This window comes from Dasypus novemcinctus, chromosome 22, assembly GCF_030445035.2.
Source record: "Dasypus novemcinctus isolate mDasNov1 chromosome 22, mDasNov1.1.hap2, whole genome shotgun sequence".
NCBI lineage: Eukaryota > Metazoa > Chordata > Mammalia > Cingulata > Dasypodidae > Dasypus > Dasypus novemcinctus.
This window is the reverse complement of record NC_080694.1, coordinates 24,630,970-24,653,088: the sequence shown is the minus strand read 5'-3', so window position 1 is coordinate 24,653,088 and position 22,119 is coordinate 24,630,970. Positions and strand designations below refer to the sequence as shown.

Genomic DNA, 22,119 nt, shown 5'->3' with positions numbered 1-22,119 from the left:
GCTGGGGCCATCTGAATTTCCTCATATAGTCTGCCCACCAACCCTGTAGTGGTGTTAGACAAAGCAGGTGACATCTAGTAGCAAGTGAAACCAAGATTCAAACCATTTTAGTATTCACTGCATAGCACTGGTCTCTGATGATGACCCTGAAGAATTTGAGGTGACATTCACATAAATGGTTAGAGATTAGCAAGACATTTCCCAGTGTCCCTGTTGGAAGTGTTGGAGCCATGCATTTGAAGATAATTTTGAACACAGCATCTTCTTGCCATTAGTCTTCAAAATTAAAGCAGAGAAAGGAAAATGATTAAAAAGAGCTGTACTTGTGAGCATCACCTCTTAAGCAATGGAGGTATTCTCCGGTCAGTAGGGGGCAGCAAAGCTTAGATTTATTGGCCACCCATGAAACTCTGGATGGTCCCTGGATCCTGTAATTGCTGGGCAGAGCAGTAGCTGCAGAAGGGTACAGTGACCGTTTCGGCTGAGCAAAAGGGGAGCAGTTTCTCTTGCACTGCTTACCTTCCTCCCAGTGAAGAAGCACTTTGCCTGAGCCAGGCCTGGAGGCAGAGGGATGGTGCTGCTGGGAGAGGTGCCTGTGGAGTGTGTGGTCCTAAAGTTGCTGCCTTCCAAGCCTTCGTAGGCTGGTGCATAGGGAACTTGGGGAATGCTTGTCAGATGGAAGGAAAACTAGGGAGGAGCAGAAATCAGTGTAGTTGAGATAGTCCTGGGGAAGAAAAGCAGTCAGTTCCCTCCCAAAATGCTACACCATCACAAGGGCTTGGGCCACAAATCCAGAGGGGATTTTGGCTCATTGGTGAACTGAGCACCTCTGGAGGCTGAGATATCCCCAAAATTTCAAATAAGTGTAGTCTAAATAGTGGAGGATAGTCAATGAAACATGCCATGGAATTGCTTAGGGCAGCACCTGGCAAACAGTGAAGGGAATGCTTAGTCAATGGCAGGTGCTATCGTCGCTTCTCATAGAGGTGCTAGGGTGCTTTCTTTTCCAGTCAGATTTTATTGACACAGCTTTTGGTGAGGGTACGTGTAAGGAGGGGTAGGAGAAGCACAGACTGGGTTGCTGGGTCATACTTCTAGGGGTGCCATAATTCTAGGGTCCCCTACTGCTAGTGTGCTGTACTTCTAGGGGTACCATACTTCTAGGGTCCTCTACTTCTAGGGGTGCCACTGTGAATGTGTGGTTACTGTTTTTGTTAATTAGCATCAAGGACATGGTACTGAAAAATCTCTAAAACCTCTACCTGCAGCAAGAACCTGCGGGCAAGAAGCCCCCTGAGAGGGGTGCTAGTTGGTCTCGGCCTGAGAGCGACCCCTCCCCTACTTGCCTGTCCACCTGCACTCCTTGCTGCCTACCCCTTCTGAAAGCTGCACCGTCCTTGTCCTCCCTTTCTGCCGCCTGCACATCAATGGGCTCGGCCTCAGGGCCACCACAGATGCTCTTCCCTCTGCCTGGAATGACCCACTGTTCCCCAGATTTCACAAGTCTGGCTCCTCATTATCATTTATGTTTCAAGCCGGTCTTCCTAGAGCCCCCCTGATGAAAGTATTCCCAAGGCCAGTTTTGTTCCCCTTTTCCTTTTTACTGATACACACACACACATTCGAGGCTTTAGAATTAAGTGAATTTTCGACAAAAGGAACGCACCTCTTGAACCAGCATTTGACTCAAGAAACAGCAGAGCGCTGCGGAACAGCTCAGTTTTCCCAGATATTACTTGGATGGATTCGATTCGTGCCGCTGCACACCCGCACCTGCCAGTACCGTGAGCGGTGATCCCTCATGATGACCGAGGCGCTGAAAATTGATTCGTTGCACGTTGACACGATGCTGCTGCGGACACACTGAGTTAATATACTATGGCAATGAATTCCACCTTTTTCTTCCACTACTGTTTCGCGGCTCCTGGAGGGTTTCAGATGCAGGGCGCGGGTGGCCTGCACTTCTTCCAGACAGCCCGCTTGGGACCCTCCGCGAGCTCAAGGGCAAGGGCAAGACGGCGCAGGCCGCCAGTCCAGCAGACGCGGCTCCTCGCGTCCCAAGTGGGCGCTCCAGGGACCCGCAGGGAGACGGGAGGGCACGGTCCCATCCCCAGCCCGGCTGCGCCCTCGGCCCTGCGCCCCTGGCGCTGCGCCCCTGCCCCTGCGCCCCAGCCCTGTGCTCCCCGACCAGCTTTGTGACGCGAGGCCGCGGTTTCCCGGCAACTGCCGAACGCGGGCGCCTGGCAGGCAGGGAGGCGGACTCGGGCGGGGCCCCCGGCCGGGTGGGACCGACCTGGCCTGGGCGGAGAAGCTGGATGGGGGCGGCCTGGGGGACGAGGAGATCGCCGCCGCCACGCTGCGGGGCAAGCCCCGGCCGCCGCCCCACCTCGGCGCTGTCCGCCTTCAGCTACGTCCCGCCGCGGCGCCTGGACCCCGAGGAGCACAGCGACTTCTCCCGCCAGGCCAGGGTGAGACAGGAGGGGCGGCATCGAGCGGCGGGGATGAGGCGGTGCTGGGGGCAGGGCTCCCCTGCCAGGGAGCGGCTGGGGCGGGGCTGTGCGGAGACTGGACACCCAGCGGCACCGCGTGGAAGGGGTCTGGGGACCAGGCAGGGGGTGGGGGCGGGGCCCGGGCAGGGTGGGGGATGCTTCTGTGGGGGTGGGAGCAGGACATCATACTGGGAAAGGTCTACCGGGAAGGTCAAGTGACGGGAGGGGGGCGGGGATTGCTCACCAGGGAGGAAGACTCGATGGGGCGCCCGGGAGTGGAGGGGGCACGGGCTGCTCCGCGGGGTCGTTGGGACAGGCACCTGGACCCTGAAGAGGAGAGCTTCTATTACTGAGAGACACAGATGCACCCCTCCCCCCCAGAGCTGGAGGGGGCCCGCGGCAATCCGGGGGTGCTCGAAGAGTCTAGAAAGGGAGCCCCGAGGCTATCCAGTGTGCAGGATGCGGCCCCCTGAGCAGTATGTGCGGTGGTTCCGGGGGCTGTGAATAAGCAGCCAGGCTGATGGACGGTCCTGGGTCCCGGGAACCCTCGGGCCGCCTTCCCACCCACCAAGAACCAGGAATAGGTCTGCACCATCTGGCCCGGCCCCTCTGGGAAGATGTGCGTGGTGGGAAGAGCTCTGGGGTCTAAGAACCGGAAGCACCCAAGAGAGGGCAGAAGGAAGGAAGAGAAGGGTGTTCAGAGTTGTCCAGGTCACCCATTCCTTTCTTTTCAACATTGTTTCTGTCCGTCCCCAGGGCATTCCTCAAGGCATCTGATTAGATAAAAGCCTTGGTTGAGGACCCTCAGCCTGGCGGACAGCTGGGCACCTGGGCTATCCCTCAGCCCTCCTGGAGGGATGGTAGTGCCAGAACAGGGCATCTCACTTTTCTCAGGCTGCTGTCACAAGTGCCATGAACTAGGTGGCTAAAAACACCAGGAACCGCTCTCTCAGCCCTGCAGGCTGAAGCCTCAAGTGCGTGGGCCGTTCTGGTGGGTCAGTCCTGGCCGCTGGGGCACCTGTCCCTTTGCCAGCAAGCCTTCGGTTTTCAGTGCCTCCTCAGTCACCCTATGGCCTGCTCTGTCTCTCTTCCCATGGTGCACTCCCCTTCTATCTGTGCCCACACCCCCCTTCTAAAGACACCAGCCATCCTGGACTAAAGGTCCACCCACTGCAGTCGGCCTCATTCAGTTTAAATGATTCTGCTTGCAGTACTGCTTTTGCAAAAAGTTCATGTTCCCAGGTACCTGGGATTAGGACTTCAAGGTGTCTTTTTGGGGCACACAGCTCAACCCATAATGTGGAACACAGATTCCCTTGGAAAGGAAGTTAATGGTGTGGAAAATAGTTACAAAAAATGCCTCCTTCCTCTTCTCCTAGTCACCCAGTATTAGTGGTGCCCAGGTGAGTCCCTAGTTCTGGTCAACTCTCACTGGAGTACTAGTGGGAGGCCTCTTGAGTCTCATGAGCTTCACTTCACACACAGAAGTGTAGTTTCCAGTTGAAGCAACTATGGCCCTCAGTCTGCCCCCCGGGATGTCTCTTGAATCCGAGGTACCCCTCTGCCTGGCTTCTAGCATGTGGAAGGACTGGATGGAGGAAGGAAGGAAGGAAGGGGAATTCTGGGGCCATCTGACAAGGTACCTGTCTCTGCTGGCCATTGAAACAGAGAGGGGTGGAACGGAAGGGTTCCCGACCGTCTGCCAACACACACTTCATGTATTTTCTTCCTGTGAGCAATAGGTTTTGAACAACTGTAAATAGTTTCACTTATTAAATGGGGTTTACATTTTGAGTCTATGGTACCTATGATACTGCCAGTGAGTTGATGGCCATCATGTGATAATAGTGAAAAAGCCAGGACTCTTGGTGTCTGAAGTCGTTCAATGCTTCTTTATTGAGAGAATATAAAATTCATCTGGATTTTCAGAATAACAAAGAGAGTTCATGCTACACCATTTTGTTTGTACCTTTGAGGAGTCCCTTTCCATAGCACCCTAAGGTGGATTGTAGATTGCTCCTTGACAGGGTGTCACTGATGGAAAGTACTGTTGAGGACTGCACAGTGGGGCTTATGGTTTCTGAAGCTCTAATGTGGTGAAGAGCAGAGCAGAACCCCTGCCCCCTGTGGGCCAGGCCCAAGACTGAGAAGGGCAGAGTGAGCCTGAAAACTCAGTATCTCCTTCTTGAATTTGCCGGTCTGATAAGCAGTCCCACCTTCCAGGGCTGACTGAACAAGGGCCGGAGAGGGGCCTGGAGGTAGGAAGTGACTGGGGCTCTGCCCCTTGGAGGAAAATCAAGCATGAGCCATAAGCACGCCTTTCTATATGACACTGTTGGCACACTAAGGCCTGTGGGCCAAATCTGGCCCCCAGCCAGTTTTGATAAAGTTTTATTAGAACATAGCCACACGTATTCATTTCTCTATCCTCCCTATGTAGGATGTCGTGGTTGAGTGATAGTGACAGAGCCCCTGGGACAGGAGAGTTCCCACCTGGCCCTTCACAGAGAAAGTCGCTGACTCCTGCTCTAATGCCTTACTGCCACCTGGAAAATGGGAATTGTCTTTAGAATACATTCATTCAAATGGGAATTTATGTGTTTAAAGCATTTCATGGCCGTTTTGATTAGCTGGGGTTACAGGCAAATTCAAGTCCTGGAGCTTTGTGTATGCCAAAAGGAAATTATGCAACTGAAATAAATATTAATTAAAATCTAAAGAAAAGAGCCTTAAAAGCAACAAGAACAGCAAAAGGCATTTCAAAGTCCATTTGTACCAATGTTCACACCATGGTATTGGGATTATGGGCACTGGTATTTGATCAACTTCCAGGGTTCCAGGCGCAGTTTCTCCAACCTTGGGATCATTGATCATAAAGAGGGTGAATTCTGTACTACAGGTTTGCTGAAGGACCAAACTGCCCCAAAATTCATTGCAGGTACGTTCAGCCCCTAACAAAGCTGATCAAATTACTTCCTAAGTCAATTTCCTTGGAGCACAGTTAACAGTAGTCAGTGTGTTGGTTAGCATCCCAGGCTGAGGAGTCCCGGGTAGAAGTATCAGCGCTACGGTGACTAGCTATGGAGCCTTCACAAGTCACAGCCTCTCTGTCTCACTTTGCCATTCTAGGACTAATCAAACAGAACTGACCTCATGGACCACTTAAGAGAATGAATGTAATTAGCATGCATACAGTGGCTCACAGTAAGCCCTGTGTCGGTGGAGCTCTAATTATTGTTTGGTTTTTAATTTTTAATCTTTTAATTATCTTTTTTTAAAGTTAATAGATCACACAAAAAGTTACATTAAAAAACATAAGAGGTTCCCATATACTCCACTCCCCACTCCCATCAATTTTTTAGTCGTATTTTTTAAAGATACATAGATCACAAAAAATGTTACATTCAAAAAATATAAGAGGTTCCCATATACCCCCACCCCCCTCACTCCACTCCTCCCACATCATCAACCTCTTTCATTAGTGTGGCACATTCATTCTATTTGGTGAATACATATTGGAGCACTGCTGCATCCCATAGACTAATTGGCTTTGGCTAGTGATGGTCAGTGCCCTTTTGCTAAGGACTGGGTCCACAGGGCCAAGCCTTTCCTTCTTGATCTGATCACTGTCAGAGAGGTACATGATAGAACCTTCAACCTGGGGGCTTAAATAAGCAGTTCTGGGGCTTTGTCAGACTAGCCCTGGCAAACTGAGACAGTGGCTAAAAGTAAAGATAGACGTCCCATGCCAAGGGGTGTGTGTGTGTGTGTGTGTGTGTGTGTGTGTGTGTGTGTGTGTGTATGGCAGGGAGGCTCTGCTCAGTCCAGTCTCAGGAACCCAGGTGGAGGGAGGGTCACCAGTCAGGCTGTTGTCCTTTCAGTGTGAAGTCTTTGGAGCTCCTGGCCAGGGTTGCTTACATGCTTCTGCCTGAAGAGTCACACATGGCTCCTTGATCACATGCAAGCACCTAGCAGAGAAGCAGGGACGGTTACTCCTGTGGGTGGTCGGGATGCAGGAGAATTGGCTATTGGTGCCATCTACCACTCAGCTGATCCTGAAGTGCCTTCCAGGGTTGGGTCTCTGGCTCCATTTCCCCCTGCTGGAAAGCCCTTGCTTCTCCTACCAAGTGCCCTTTCTCAGCCAGCAGCTCTATCTGCAGTACCAAGGTCTCCTCCACTGTCACGTCCATTTCCTACCCCCAGCACCACCAACATCAGCAACCCTCCTTCTGTGTCAACTTGCACTTTGTTCACACCTCAGCTATTTCCTGAGGGAAAACTGATGGTACACAACAAGGGCCAAACCAGTATCAGGAAACACTGAATTTCAACAATACTCAAAACACAAAGGGCCAAATGGATATCAAGAGAGAAAGGTAAATGGAGTTTGTTTTGTTTTGTGTTTTTATTTTTTTAATTCATTTTTTAAAATATTACATTATAAAAATATGAGGTCTGCATGTACCCCCCATCCCCCTAACCCCACTACTCCCCCCATAGCAACATTCTCCTCCATCGTCATGACACATTCATTGCATTTGGTGAATACATCTCTGAGCATCGCTGCACCTCATGGTCAATGGTCCACATCATAGCCCACACTCTCCCACGTTCCATCCAGTGGGCCATGGGAAGATCTACAATGTCCAGTAATTGTCCCTGCAGCACCACCCAGGACAACTCCAAGTCCCGAGAATGCCTCCACATCTCATCTCTTACTCCCATTCCCCACACCCAGCAGCCACCATGTCCACTTTTTCCATACCAATGCCACATTTTCTTTGAATACTAACCACAATAGTTCATGAATAGAATATCAGCAGATCCACTCTAATCCATATTCTATCCCTCCATCCTGTGGACCTTAGATTGGTTGTGTCCATTCCACATCTATGTCAACAGGGGGCTCAGATTCCACATGGATGCTGGATGCATTCCTCCTGCTTTCAGTTGTAGACATTCTAGGCTCCATGGTGTGGTGATTGACCTTCTTCATCTCCATGTTATCTGAGTGGGGTAAGTCCAATAAACCAGAGTGTAGGAGCTGAAGTCAGTTGAGGCTCAGGGCCTGACTATCACGTGGTCAGTCCAGAGATTCAGATGCCCTAGAAATATCTTAGCCCCAGCACCAACTACAATTTTGATAAAGTAACAGGAAAGGCTTGTGAAAAGAGATCACATCTGAGTCCAGCTCTATCAAACAGAAACACAAACTCCAAAGAAGGGCCAACTGACATGGCACTGAACTCCATCTGCCATGACCATAAGACCTGTGGGTCTCTGTAGCCCTCAGAAAAAGCAATACCTGCGGTTGTATCTACTTTATCTGTCTCTGAGACTCTGCTCATTTGTCCTTTCCATTTCCCCCTTGATTTAGGCCAAAAAGCATTTTAACTCCTGTTATTATATGTAGACAGGGATATTCTGCTGGTCCGAGTTGAACCATTTATTCAAGGTCATTTTCTAGTTACATCATCAGCTGGTACTCGGTAGTGATCCCTCAGCACCAGGGAGGCTCATCCCCAGGAGTCATGTCCCATGCTGGGGGTGGGGGGGTGGGGAAGGCAATGCATTTACATGCTGAGTTTTGCTTCGCGACTTGCCATATTTGAGCAACACAGAGGCTCTCAGGAGGTAACTCTTAGGCACACTACTGCTTTAGGCCTTGCTCTTATTTCAGGTGCACAGACTCACAAGCATAGTCATTAGTATCAGGTGCTCATTGTTGGAACTTCATTCCTTTTTCGTCTTTGCCGTTGCACTTGGGGGATTGTTGCTGTTCCCTTAGGGACTGTGATAGAGCTCCCTGGTTAGGAATTCAGCACTCCCTCAGTTGTTATTTTTAATTGTTTCCACTAAGAAAATATCCAAACATATATGCCCTGTAGAACTCCCTGTCAACCATATGTCCCCTGTCAATAACATACCACACCAGTATTCCTCTGCTGCCATTGTTGAACTACTCTGTGATCCAAAACTTCCTGAAAAGTGAAGCCCAATATATTGCCAGGTTCCCTTAATAGTAAAATGGAATATAGCGATGAGTTTAAAGGTTAGATATAGAGTACATACTAATTTGGAAAAATTCAACATCCTATCTTTTTCTTTTCTTTTTTCTAATTATTAAGCTTATCTTCACAAGAGGTTTAGATCACAGTAATTCATATATACAATATACAGTACTCCCACATATCCAACAGAAAACCTTTTCCCTTCCACAGCAATAATCTTTTAACATAGTCATACCATATTTACTGAAACTGATGTACAGACATTGAGACAATAGCTTTCAAACAAGGTAACATTTGTGTTTACATTGTGGTGTATACTTTAGGCTATATGATTTTCTAAATTTATAGTTATCTTATGTTTTACATTATGATTTACATTTTAGGCTATCAGCCCCTATGTATTTTTGGTGTAATTTTACATGTCTTATATCCATCCTTGCGTACTCTTATGAAACACTTCTATTGCCCTCACAGTTATGTTGGTTCCATCTATTCAATACCTATTTCCCCCTCCCCTTAGGGCCTACAGTGACAGTCCATCTTCATTTCTTGAAGAGCCATGTTCAGAGATACTTGCAACAGTGTTGAGGGCTTGACATGCTCAACTGCCCTAATGCCCTGGGAGCCACCATTTCTCTTGAGAGATACAGTTCCCTCTATTTGATGGCATCAGTCCTCCCCAGGATGTGGGTATACCTTCACTCTCATTATATGGGTCTCTACCCAGTGATATAAACCTCTCTGGCAAAATGAGAATTCACATATTCCCTAGGAGTCTGTCCTGCATCAGATTATCCCCTTTAAGGAAGTTAAACAGGTAACTTTCCTTATTATATTTTTGAAAAGGTTTTCTCAGCATTATACTCTCAACCAAATACCTGACAATCTTCTATGTTTGTATGTTGCCCCAAACTCCCCCCAATTTCTTGGCAATATTACCCATTTGCCTATCCCTAGCCCCCCTAAAGCCCACAAAGCCCCACCCAAAGGTAACCCTATGCCCCAATTTTATCCCTTCTGGGTACACATATTTACCTCCAGCTTATCACAGATTTCACCCATGTAGATGTCAGCTTACATCCTTCCTCTACACCACGATTTCCTGTAAGCCTATCATCCAGTCTCTAGCTCTGTAAGGCACCTTGTGTTTACTTATTTCATATCATTAATGTCATGTAGTATTTGTCCTTCAATTCCTGGGTTGCTTCACACAATTTAAGGTTCTCAATATTCATCCATGTTATCACATGTGTTTGTAGTGTATTTGTTCTTAAAGCCAAGTAGTATTCCATTGTATGTATATACCACATTTTCTTGATCCATTCATCTGTTGATGGGCACTTGGGTTGATTCCAACTTTTGGCAATAGTGAACAATGCTGCTATGAACATTGGTGTGCATCTATCAGTTTGTGTCCTTGTTTTCAGTTCTGCTGCGTATATACCCAGCAGCGGAATTGCTGGGTCATATGGCAAATCTATGGTTAGTTTTGAGCAACAGCCAAAATGTCCTCCAGAATGGTTGGATCCTTATGCATTTCCACCAGCAGTGGATGAGTGTTCCCATTCCTCCACATCCTCTCCAGCATTTGTACTCTTCTGTTTTTTTCATAGCTGCCAATTTTATGGGAGTAAGATGGTATCTCATTGTAGTTTTGATTTGCATTTCCCTGATAGCTAGAGATTTGGAGCATTTTTTCATGTGCTTTTTAGCCATTTGTATTTCTTCTTTGGAGAAGTGTCTGTTTAAAGCTTTCCCCCATTTTTTAAATGGGTTGTTTATCTTTTTATTTTCAAGATATAGGATTTCTTTATATATGCAAGTTATAAGTCTCCTATCTGATATATGTTTACCAAATATTTTCTCCCATTGTGTAGGCTCCCTTTTTACTTTCTTGACAAACTCCTTTGAGATCCAGAAGGCTTTAATTTTCAGGAAGTCCCATTTATCTATTTGTTCTTTTGCTGCGTGTGCTTTTGGTGTGAAGTTCATGAAGCCATTTCCTATTACTTGACTCTTATTTTTTTTTTTAAAGATTTATTTTTATTTATTTAATTTCCCTCCCCTTCCCCGGTTGTCTGTTTTCTGTGTCTTTTTGCTGCGTCTTGTTTCTTTGTCCGCTTCTGTTGTCATCAGCGGCACGGGAAGTGTGGGCGGCACCATTCCTCGGCAGACTGCTCCCTCCTTTGCGCTGGGCGGCTCTCCTTATGGGTGCACTCCTTGCACGTGGGGCTCCCCTACGCGGGGGACACCCCTGTGGGGCACTGCACTCCTTGCGCGCATCAGCACTGTGCATGGGCCAGCTCCACACGGGTCATGGAGGCCCGGGGCTTGAACCCCGGACCTCCCATGTGGTAGACGGACGCCCTAACCACTGGGCCAAAGTCCGTTTCCCACTTGACTCTTATATTTAGGTCTTTGATCCATCTTGAGTTGATCTTTGTATAAGGTGTGAAATGGTAATTCTCTTTCATTCTTTTACATATGGATATCCAGTTCTTCAGGCACTATTTGTTGAATAGGCCATTCTCTCCCTGTTGAGAGTGTATGGTGGCTTTATCAAATATTATATGGCTTTATATATGAGAATCTATGTCAGAACTCTCAGTTCGGTTCCATTGGTCTGTGTGTCTCTCCTTATGCCAATACCATGCTGTTTTCACTATTGTAGCTTTGTAGTATGTTTTGAAGTCAGGTAGTGTGATTCCTCCAATTATATTTTTCTTATTCAATATGTCTTTGGCTATTCCGGGACTCTTTCCTTTCCAAATAAATTTCACAATAACTTTTTTTCTAGTTCCTTAAAGAATGCTGTGTTGATTTTTATTGGGATTGCATTGAATGTGTAGATCAGTTTTGGTAGGATAGACATCTTAATAATATTTAGTCTTCCTATCCATGAACAGGGAATATTCTTCCATTTATTTAGGTCTTCTTTGATTTCCTTGAACAATCTTGTGTAGTTCTGTGTGTATAAGTTCTTTATCTCTTTAGTTAAGTTTATTCCTAGGTATTTGATTTTTTTATTGACTATTGTAAATGGTATTTGTTTCTTGATTTCCTCCTGAGCTTGCTCATTATTGTTGTACAGAAATGCTACTGATTTTTGCACATTGATATTATAACCTGCGACTCTACTAAACTCATGAGTTCGAGAAGCATTCTTGGAGACCTCTCAGGGTTTTCTATGTATAGGATCATGTCATCTGCAAATAATGAAATTTTTAGTTCCTCGTTTCCAATTTGAATGCCTTTTATATCTGGTTCTTGCCCCAGTCCTTGAGCAAGTACTTCTAAGACAATGTTTAATAGAAGACGTGATAGTGGACATCCTTGTCTTGTTCCTGATCTTAGAGGAAGAATTTTAGGATTTCAACATTGTAAATGATGTTGGCTGTAGGTTTTTCATATATACTCTTTACCATGTTCAAAAAATTTCCTTGTATTCCAAACTTTTGCAGTGTTTTTATCATGAAAGGGTGCTGTATTTTGTCAAATGCTTTTCCTGCATCTATAAATATAATCACGTCATTTTTTTCATTCAGTCTGTTTAGATGGTGTATTACTTTCATTGATTTTCTTATGTTGAACCATCCTTGCATACCTGGAATGAATCCCAATTGGTCATGGTGTATAATTTGTTTAATGTGTTGTTGAATATGGTTATCAAGTATTTGTTAGGTACTTTTGCGTCTAAGTTCATTAGAGAAATTGGTCTGTAATTTTCCTTTTGTGGTGTCTTTGTTTGGCTTTGGTACTAGGGTATTGTTTATTGTTGGCATCATAGAATGAGTTTGAAAATGTTCCTTCTGTTTCAGTTTTTCGGAAGAGTTTTAGCAAGATTGGTGTTAGTTCTTTCTGGAGTGTTTTGTAGAATTCACCTGTGAAGCCATCTGGCCCTGGGCTCTTCTTAGTTGGGAGGTTTTTAAAGACTGATTCTATCTCTTTACTTGTGATTGGTTTGTTGAGATCAGTAATTTCTTCTTTTGTCAGTATAGGCTGCTTATGTGTTTCTATGAATTTCTCCATTTCCTCTGAATTGTCATTTTTGTTGGAACATACTTTTTCAAAGTATCCTCTTATGATAGTCTTTATTTCCATTATACAGGTGGGGCTCACTGCCATGTCAGATGGCCCTTCTTTGGAGTTGGTGTTTCTGCATGATGGAACTGTACTCAGAGGGGATCTCTTTTCACAAGACTCGCATGCTACTTTACTGGAATTGTAGTTGGTGCTGGGGTTTGAAATATTTTTGGGGGATTTGAATCTCTGGACTGACAATATGATAGCCAGGCCCTGAGCCTCAACACACTTCAACTCCTACACTCTGATTTATTAGACTTACCCCACTCAGCTAACATGGAGTTGAAGAAGGTCAACCACCACACCATGGAGCCTAGAGTGTCTACAACTGAAAGCAGGAGGAGTGCATCCAGTATCCATGTGGAATCCAAGCCCCCACTTGACATAGATGTGCAATGGACACAACCAATCCAATGTCCACAGAGAAAATGTGACATGGGCGTGAGAAGGGTGGCCATGGTGGCTGCTGGGTGTGGGAAATGGGAGGAAGAGATGAGATGGGGAGGCGTTTTTGGGACATGGAGTTGTCCTGGGTGGTGCTTCATGGACAATTACGGGACATTGTGGATCCCCCCAGGGCCCACTGGATGGAACGTGGGAGAGTGTGGGCTATGATGTGGACCATTGACTATGGGGCGCAGTGATGCTCAGGGATGTACTTACCAGGTGCAATGGATGTGTCATGATGATGGGAGAGAGTGTTGCTGTGGGGGGAGTGGGGGGTGGGGGCGGTGGGGTTGAATGGGACCTCAAATTTTTTGAATGTAATATTAAAAAAAAAAAAAGTCTCCCATTATAGTCGTAGAGGCATCTATTCTTTCCCTTAGTTTTTCCAGTGTTTGACTCACATATTTGGAGGCGCCCTAGTTAGGAGCATAAATATTTATGATTGTTCATTCTTCTTGAGAGATTGTCCCTTTCACTAATATGTAGTATCCTTCTTTGTCTCTCACAATTGTTTTGCAATTAAAGTCCATTTTGTCTGATAAAAATATAGCTACTGCTGCTTTTTTTGTTTTGTTTTTGTTATTGTTTGCTTGTAAGATTGTTTTCCAACTATTCACTTTCAGCCTCCATGAATCCCTGGGTCTAAGATGTGTTTTTGTAGACAGCATATAGATGGGTCATATTTCCTTATCCAATGTCTCAGTCTGAATCTTTTGATAGGTGAGCTTAATCCATTGACATTCAGTGTTATTACTTTCAAGGAATTATTTATGTTAGCCATATTTGGATTGGACTTGTGTTTGTCATATTTTGTTTGTTTTTTTCCTTCTCTTTTTGTCTTTTTTGTTGCTCTTACACTCTCCTCCAACTCTGCCTGTCCTGTTTTGTCCTTTTTTCCTGCAGAGCTCCCTTTAGTATTTCTTGAAGGGGAGGTTTCTTGTTGGCATACTCTTTCAATTTCTGTTTATCTGTGAATATTTTGAACTCTCCATCATTTTTGAATGCTAGTTTAGCTTGGTAGAGTATTCTGGGTTGGAATTTTTTCGTTTAGTACGTTGACTATAGCATACCACTGCCTTCTTGCCTCCATGGTTTCAGATGAGAAATCAGCATTTAATCTTATGGACCCTCCTTGTATGTGATCATTTTCTTTTCTCTTAATGCTTTTAGAATTTTCTCTTTGTCTTGAGCATTGGATAATATGACAAGTATATGTCCTGGGGTGGGCCTGTTGGGATTTATGATGTTTGGGGTGCATTGTGCTTCCTGGATATGTACATCTGTCTCTCTCAGTAGATTTGGGAAATTTTCAGCCATTATTTCCTGCAACACCCCTTCTGACCCCTCTCCCTTCTCTACTCCTTCTGGGATGTCTATAATACGTATGTTTGTGCATTTTGCATTGTCATTCAGGTCCCTAAGTCCTAGCTGGATTTTTTCTATCTTTTTATCGATGAATTCTAATATCTGTTTGATTTCCGATGTACTGCCTTCCATGTTGCTAATTCTCTCCTCTGCCTCTTCTAATCTGCTATTTGCTGCGGGTGTATTTTTGATTTCTTGAACTGTGGTGTTCATTCCCATCATATCTGTTATCTTTTTGTGTATGTCTGCAATTTCCTTTCCAAGTGCTTTCTTCATATTTTAAAACTCTTCCTTTACTTCATTAAGTTGGTCTCTAATATATGTTCTAAGATCTTTAATTACTTGTCCAATGTTCTGCCCCTTCCTGGTTTTTAGTTTGTTCATTGGATTCAGCATGTTTTCCTGATTATTCTTTTGGTTTGTAGCTTTTCTTCACTGTCTGGCCATCGTTTTATCTTCATGAGTTTAACCATCCTTAGTTTTTTTGTCTAGTCTAGGGGATTAATTAGTTGATGTTCTTGCATAAGTGTCATATCTTCTCTTTGTAACTTTGTTCTTCTTATTCTAATTTCTTGTTGCTGGATGAGTTCACTTTGAAGGAAAATATTAGTGCCAGGGAAAGGAAATTGTATAAGAAGAGAAAATGTTTAAAGTAGTATTGGTAATAAATGTTAACAGAGCAACAATATGAGATCTGGGAGAATGGATATTAGATTCATGTAAGTTGTGTAGAGCTATAGCAGTAATTAAAGTATCTGTAATGAGACAGTCAACTGATTATGGGGAGAATATAGTATGAATTAAAAGGCCAGTGTTTTCATGAGAGAGGAAAGAGAAAAGAAAGACAATAGTATCAAGAGTGGATAAAAGACAGAAAACAGAACAAAGGTATTAGAAAATAAAAGTTAGACAATTTGGGGACCAAAGAAATGGAGGTGGAATGTAAGAAAAACAGTAGATGGTGGTGGATAGAAAGATGTGGGGGAAAGAGGTTAGTTTAGGTGACCAAAATCAATTCACACAGAACTGAGTAAATGGAGTATGAGGAAACACAGCAAATGTGAGGCGCTCCCTGCAGCACCTATTGTATAAATAAAATAATATAAAATAGGAAGAAAAAGAGAGAAAAGAAAAAAAAGAGAAGGAAAAAAGGGGATGGGCAAAGAAAAGAGAGGGAAGCAAGCAAGAAAAAGAAAAGAAAAGAAAAAAAACCCAATAAACAAAAAAGGACCTTGGGGGATACAATGGGAGAAGAGACCAGGAGATAATGCAATATTAGCAACCAAGACAGTTAAAAAAAAAAAAAGGAAAAAAAAAAAACCACAAACGCCAATGGCTAGGACAGTCAAGGACCTTGATGGCCCTCAGGGCATGGAGGATTCAGGGATAGGAATTCTGTGATATTGCAGACTCAAGTGGTGTGAGTCTCTGGGGTGTAAGCCACCAGGGTTTAGGGGCACAGACCTGGGAACCACAAATCCAGTTAACAGGGAGCCTGGGAGCACCACAGTGCAACACAGCCTTCAGGGATCCCCACAGCTGGGCACCAGCCCTATGGGGAGGGGTCACACCACAAACTCTGACCTCTATGTCAGAAACCCAAAATTCCCCCTCTCACAAGAGTCTCTTCTGTCACTGTCTCACCAAGTCAACTTCAGGACACCTCCTGCCCTGCAAGCCCCTGAAACAGCCTGCTGGGGATGCCACTGTACTATAGACAATTCAGGGACTGCCGCAGATGGGCCGCCAGCCCTACGAGAAGGTGCTCTAGCCAGAACCTCTGAGCTCCATCTCAGAAATCCAAAATTCCACATCTCGCAAAAATCTCCGTCTTTGTCTAATTGGCTTCCAGACACCTCCCATCCTGCAAGTCCCTGAAACAGCCTGCTGGGGGCACCGCTGTACTACAAGCAGTTTGGGGATGCGGTAGATGGGCTGTCTGCTCTAGTGGGAGGGGCTCTAGCTGGAAGCTCTGATCTCTGTGTCAGAAACCAAAAATTCCACATCTCGCAAGAATGCCTCCATCTCTGTCTCACCAAATCGACTTCCAGACACCTCCCACCCTACAAGCCCCCAAATAGCCCACTCAGGTCTTGGGAATTCCCTGGTTCAGCAAAGTCTCCAGGACTGCCCACCCCAGGGGGAAGCTTAGTATGAGCAGCTCCAATCTCCATGAAAGAGACCCAAAATTCTACATTATACATGAATCTTCTTTTTCACCGTGCCACTAATTTGATATCCAGACACCTCCTGCCCTGCAAATGCCTGAAACAGCCCAGTCCAGCAAAATTCCAACCCTATTCAGCTGCTTCTTTGCAGGAGAGGTTATAAGGTGCACTCACTCAGATGCCGTCTTGCCTGAGTATAGCCTTGCTTTGTGTTTTAAAAGCAACATCCTTTGTGAAACAAGAACTCCCTTGAGAAATGGTAATAATGAAATACCAATAAACCCAGAAGCTCCGTTTTGTGGTAGCATCTAAATTTGGATCAGTTTTATTAATGACATTCTGCTTCAATCCATAAAGTAGTGAAAGAAAAAAAAAGAGGAAAGAAGAAAAATTGATGACACAAATCAAGGAAAAGCAGATTTTTCAGTTTGATTAGTTGTTGGAAATGGATAACCATGTTATTAACTGAGGTTGACTGGTGATGAATATTATTTTCTTTATTTTTCTGTGATAAAAAAATTTCATTTTGTTCTGCAAAAGTTCTGAAGACACGAAATCCCCACAAAGAAGAGCTGTCTAAGATTCTGATAACATCCACCAGCATTGTTAAGGAAGGTTATTCTGAGCTATGATAGGCTCCTGGTAACTAATCCAGGGTTTGGGAGGCAGGCATTGCTGCTTTCTTATCATTCGTACATTAAAGAGAGTTTTAGAACTAATTAGAAGGAGAAGAAATGGGCATTTTTCTGTCATGTTGCATATCATACTCTATTATGCTGATTTTCTCCAGCTTAGGGAACAAACTAAAGTGCCATTTGCCCTCACATTCAGTGTAGGGTGATTGCATGTTCTGTTCTTGAGTCCCTTCTTCCCCTTTAGGATCTTCCCCTCAGAATAAGAACCCTAGGGACTTACTCAGCCTAGAAGGATCAGAGGAAAGCACAAGCCCAGCCTCTTCCATGAGGATCTTCCCTTTCTGTGTTCCCCTGCTGTTAGTGCTGTCCCCAGCTGGCTGACCTACTGCCCTATTCACTTTGGCACCAGGCTTTCAGGTGTGAGAGAGGAAGGTGCCTCCCACCTCTCTACCAGGTGTCTGGAGGCCTGGTCTATGTGTTCTCCAGCCACATATGTGTTCCAAGGGTGGGCTGGCCAGGAGTGACTTAAGCCACAGAATGACCAGGAAACCAGCTCCCTTCTAAGTCCTTAATTTACTGGGCATATGGAAGTGGTGTGAGTGATGGAGAGCATGTTATCTTTCTTTCTTGCCAGCTGGCCTCAAGTGGGCTGGGCAGTAACTCTGAACCTCTGGATTCCAGAACTTTGCCTGACAGGAGACCAAGTTCCTTCTTTGGAGAATTGACCTTCCATCATCCCAGGAGTGTGGGTGGGGTGCTTGGGCTTCCTTGGGTTCCTAAAGGGCCTTCTGGTCTAGGGGCTTACTTACAAAGTTTCCTTCTAGAGGACATAACACTGCTAGCTAGAGGTGACTCTCAGCCAATCAACATCCTACGTTATGTATGTTAAAGATAATGTGATCTCTCCATGGTGCATTACGTTTTTTAAACTGTTGGATTTTATTTGATTTAATTCAAATATCTTTAATTTTTATATAGTGTAGCCATTTGATATTGTTTATGAATTCCAAACATAGATATTGAATTATGTTTGTAAATTGGTCTGTTCCTCTGGGCATGATAGATTGTATTAACTTCATAGGTTTCATTTTTACGTATTAAATTATGATCAGGGGTTTGAATGGCCCATGTCAGTAGGACATTGAGTCTTCACCCCCTTGGTGGGCAGGGACTCAGCAAGAAAAAGACATGGCAAAGGAAGTAGTTGGAGTTTTGATGCTGGAACTTGGGGAAGTAAACACACAGGAGAAGAACACAGAGAAATAGAGATGGCTCCTTAGACATGGCAGAGGCCTGGGAAGAGAGATAACCTGAGGGTCTACAGCTGACCTTGTGGAGAGACCAGAGAAGCGAAGCCCATAAAGTAACAAGTGCCAGACAGAGAGACAAGCCTTATGCCAGTCTACATCTGAGACCAGAAGAAGCTGGGACCATGGAGTGTGAAGAAGAAGCCTGAATCCTCACAGAGACCAGCAGCCATCTTGCTCCAACATGTGACAACAGACTTTGGTAAGGGAAGTAACTTACACTTTATGATCATGTGACTGTAAGCTTCTACCCAAAATAAACCCTCTTTGTAAATACCAACAGCTTTCTGGTACTTTGCATCAGTACCCTTTTAGTTGACTAATACATATAGGCAAAGTGGTTGATATTTTTTTGTGATTTCTCCCCATTGCTTTCATGATTAGAAGACCCTTAGAGCTGTTTTTCACCTTTTAAAATCCATCCAGAATTTTCTTTTGTCTACAATGAAGTGGGAAGATACAAGTTTATTTTTAACCTAAAGAGCTATCCAACTTTCACAGTACCAAATTCTGAAAACTTTATCCCTGGCCATTGTTTGGGCTTCTTGTTAACCTAGGAGTGTAGGAGCCATACTGGAGGTGATGCTTTCCACAGAAGTTAAGGCCACAGTGGACCAGGGCACCCTGTGACCATCCCAGAAGTGGACAAGCTTGAAGGCAGCTGTGGGAGGAAGCTCGGGTATGGTGGGCTGGTTCTGGCTAGCCGTGGTGTGGGAGCAGGAGCCCAGATCCCATGCTGGGAGGTTTTCTGTCCTCCCCGTCCTGTAAAGTGACTTGGAGCACAGGCACACCAGGATTTCCAGCAGCTGTGGGACAAGTTCCTTTAGTATGGCACCCCTGGAATTCTCAAGAACTTTAAGACAATACTAAGGATTGCCTTGTTGGCCTTAACAGGTGGCTGTGGACAACAACCAGGCTGACTTATCTTCACACCGCTCCCAGAATGACCAGGTGTCTTGCACAGGATGGAAGGTGTGTGAAGGGTCTGTAGAGACTCAATTGAAGCTGCTTTCACCCAATCTGAGTTCCTGGAGTCAGTGAGCATGGGGGTTACTGGGATTTCCAACATACTCTGCATATGTGCTGCATTCTCTTCACTGTACTTTCTGCCTTGTGCCTTGCAGTTGGTAGAAATGATTCCTAGCATTACTACCCAGAGGAAAAAAGTAATGCAAAAACAAACTTAGGTAACCTGACATTGAGACCTGATACTTCCCAAATCCAGCAAGAACAAGTGTCTGAGTTCACTGTAGGGAGTATCTAAGCAGCCAGAGTGATATACTTGGCTAACCAGGAGAGGATTAAAGAACAGCTAGCATATGCATTTCTTCATTTTTTATTAGACAATGAGGCAGATGTACTTTCCCTTTAAGGACAAGCTGGGGTGAACAAATGGAGATATTAAAAGATGATAGCTGATGGGTGGGGCAAGATGGCATCTGAATGAATGCACTTCATAATTGCGCCCTCAGAAGAGCAACTGAGTAGGGTTGGAATCTTGCTGCAGTGGGCTGTTTTGGGAACTTGCAAGGCAGGAGGTGTTTGGAAATTGATTTGGAGAGACAGAAATCATGCTTGCTAAGGTAGAATTGTAGGTTTCTAGCACCGAGGTCGGAAGTTGTGGAGAGGTGGGACTCTTCTCCCTTAGGCATTCCCTGGACTGTCAGTAGTGTGGTGGCATTCCTAGGCCCTGTGTTCCCCAGAAGCATGGTCTCCAGATCCATGTCCCCTAAGCCACCACAGCGGACGTTGCACAGACCTACATACCCTAAGTCTACAATATCCCAGACTTCCCACTCCCAAATCCAGAGCTCCCTGCAGTAAAAGAATACACTAGCCATTCAGTTTTGGACTGACTCTGTGAGTTGGAGGGTTTGGGTGGGAGGTGCAGAGGGGCAAAATGAGTGCGGGTTCATTTTCAGGTCCTGACCCCCCTTTTTTTTTTGAACTTGGAGGAGCATACCAGCTGGCTTGGGGAAAGCTGGGGAAGAAAGGAGAGGCAAATCTGCCAAGAAAGCCCTATTTACCTAAAAATGCTGGGTTAGGAAACTTGGTCTGGAAGAAGGTGGAGTCAGAAAATCAACTGCCCCTCCTGTAGCACACCCAAGGGAGATAGCTGTAAGATGTGTTTTGAAAACTTGCATTAGCATATTTGGGGTTCCTGGTGAGGTGGGGGCACTCTGTCTTTGGAAATTAAGACACATTGTTTTCTCTGGTGATTTGGTACACCAAGGACCCACTTGAATCTCCTACTGGACACCTCACACAGCTTCCCTGCTGCCCTGGGAGAGAGGGAAGTGAGAAAGGGAGAAAGGGGGAAGGTCAGACTCCTAAACATTTTATTTAAATACAGAAAGGATTCCTTGCTTGAAATTTTGGTCTTTTTTATTGGTTTATTTTCTTATTTTTTCCTTCCTCTTTATACCCCCACAGCTCTTTCCTCCTCCTCCTCCTCCTCCTCCTCTTCTTTTTCTTCATCTTCCTGTTTTTCTTGCTTGCATTTCCACCCCCGTTTCCCCCCTTCCCTCCCTTTTTTCCTTCTCTTCTTTTTTTAAAATTAGTTGTTCCAGGAAGTGATTCACATTTGCTGTGTTTCCTCATCCTCGATTTCCTCTTTTCTGTGTGTACTGATTTTGGCTACCAATGCTAACCCCTTTCCTCTACATCTTTTTTCCTCCATCATTTAGTGTCTCTCTTACATTCCACTGCTCTTAATTTAGCCCTCAATTTTCATTTCTAATACCTTTGTGTGGTTTTGTCTTTTATTCGCTCTCCATATTATTGTCTTTTCCTTTCTCTTTCCCACTTTCCTGACCACACTGGTCTTTTAATTCATACTATATTCCTCCCCTTATTCAGTTTACTGTCTCATTATAGATACTCCATTTTTCTTACTGTTCTAACTCTACACAGCTTACATGAGTCTAATACCCATTGTCCTAGATCTCACATGGTTCTTCTGCTAACATTTACTATCAATACTACTATTCTACTTTTTTCTTTTCTTACTTGTTTTGTTTTCACTTGCCCTAATATTTTACTTCAAGTGAACTTAGCCAACAGCAAGGAAATAGAATAAGAACAAAGTGGCAAAGAGAAGACTTAACACACACGCAAAAACAACTAGTTATCCCTGAGACTAGACAAAGAAGTTAATCAAGCCAGCAAGATAAAATGATGACCAGACAGCAACAAGAAACTACAAGCCAAACCAATAATCAGGAAAACATGACCCAATCCAGTGAACAAACTAAAATTAGGAAGAAGAGCAGAACATCAAGCAAGTAATTAAGCCTCACAAAACATTTAATAGGGGCCAATTTAATGAGGTGAAGTAAGAGATAAGAAGATGAAGAAAACACTTGGAGAGAATTCAGGAGAAATTGCAATCATGTAAAAAAAAAAAAAGACAACGGATATGATGGGAAGGAACAGCATAATCCAAGAAATCAAAAATACACTCTCAGCAAATAACAGTACATTTGAAGAGGGAGAGGAACTAGTGATGTGGAAGACAGTACATCTGAAATCAAACAGTTAGTAGAATTGATAGATAAAAAGAGAGAAAAAATTCAACAGGGACTTTGGGACCTGAATGACAATGCAAAATGTGA

General features: G+C 44.7%; 1 long non-coding RNA gene across 1 annotated transcript; it reads right to left on the bottom strand.

Moving 5' to 3' along the window:
* Positions 1-363: 363 nt before the first annotated feature.
* Positions 364-2,000, bottom strand: LOC139437369 (uncharacterized). The gene is made up of 2 exons (XR_011647129.1): positions 1,667-2,000; positions 364-687 (listed from the first exon to the last, which is right to left on the bottom strand). It is a non-coding gene; the product is annotated as an uncharacterized lncRNA (long non-coding RNA).
* Positions 2,001-22,119: the final 20,119 nt, after the last annotated feature.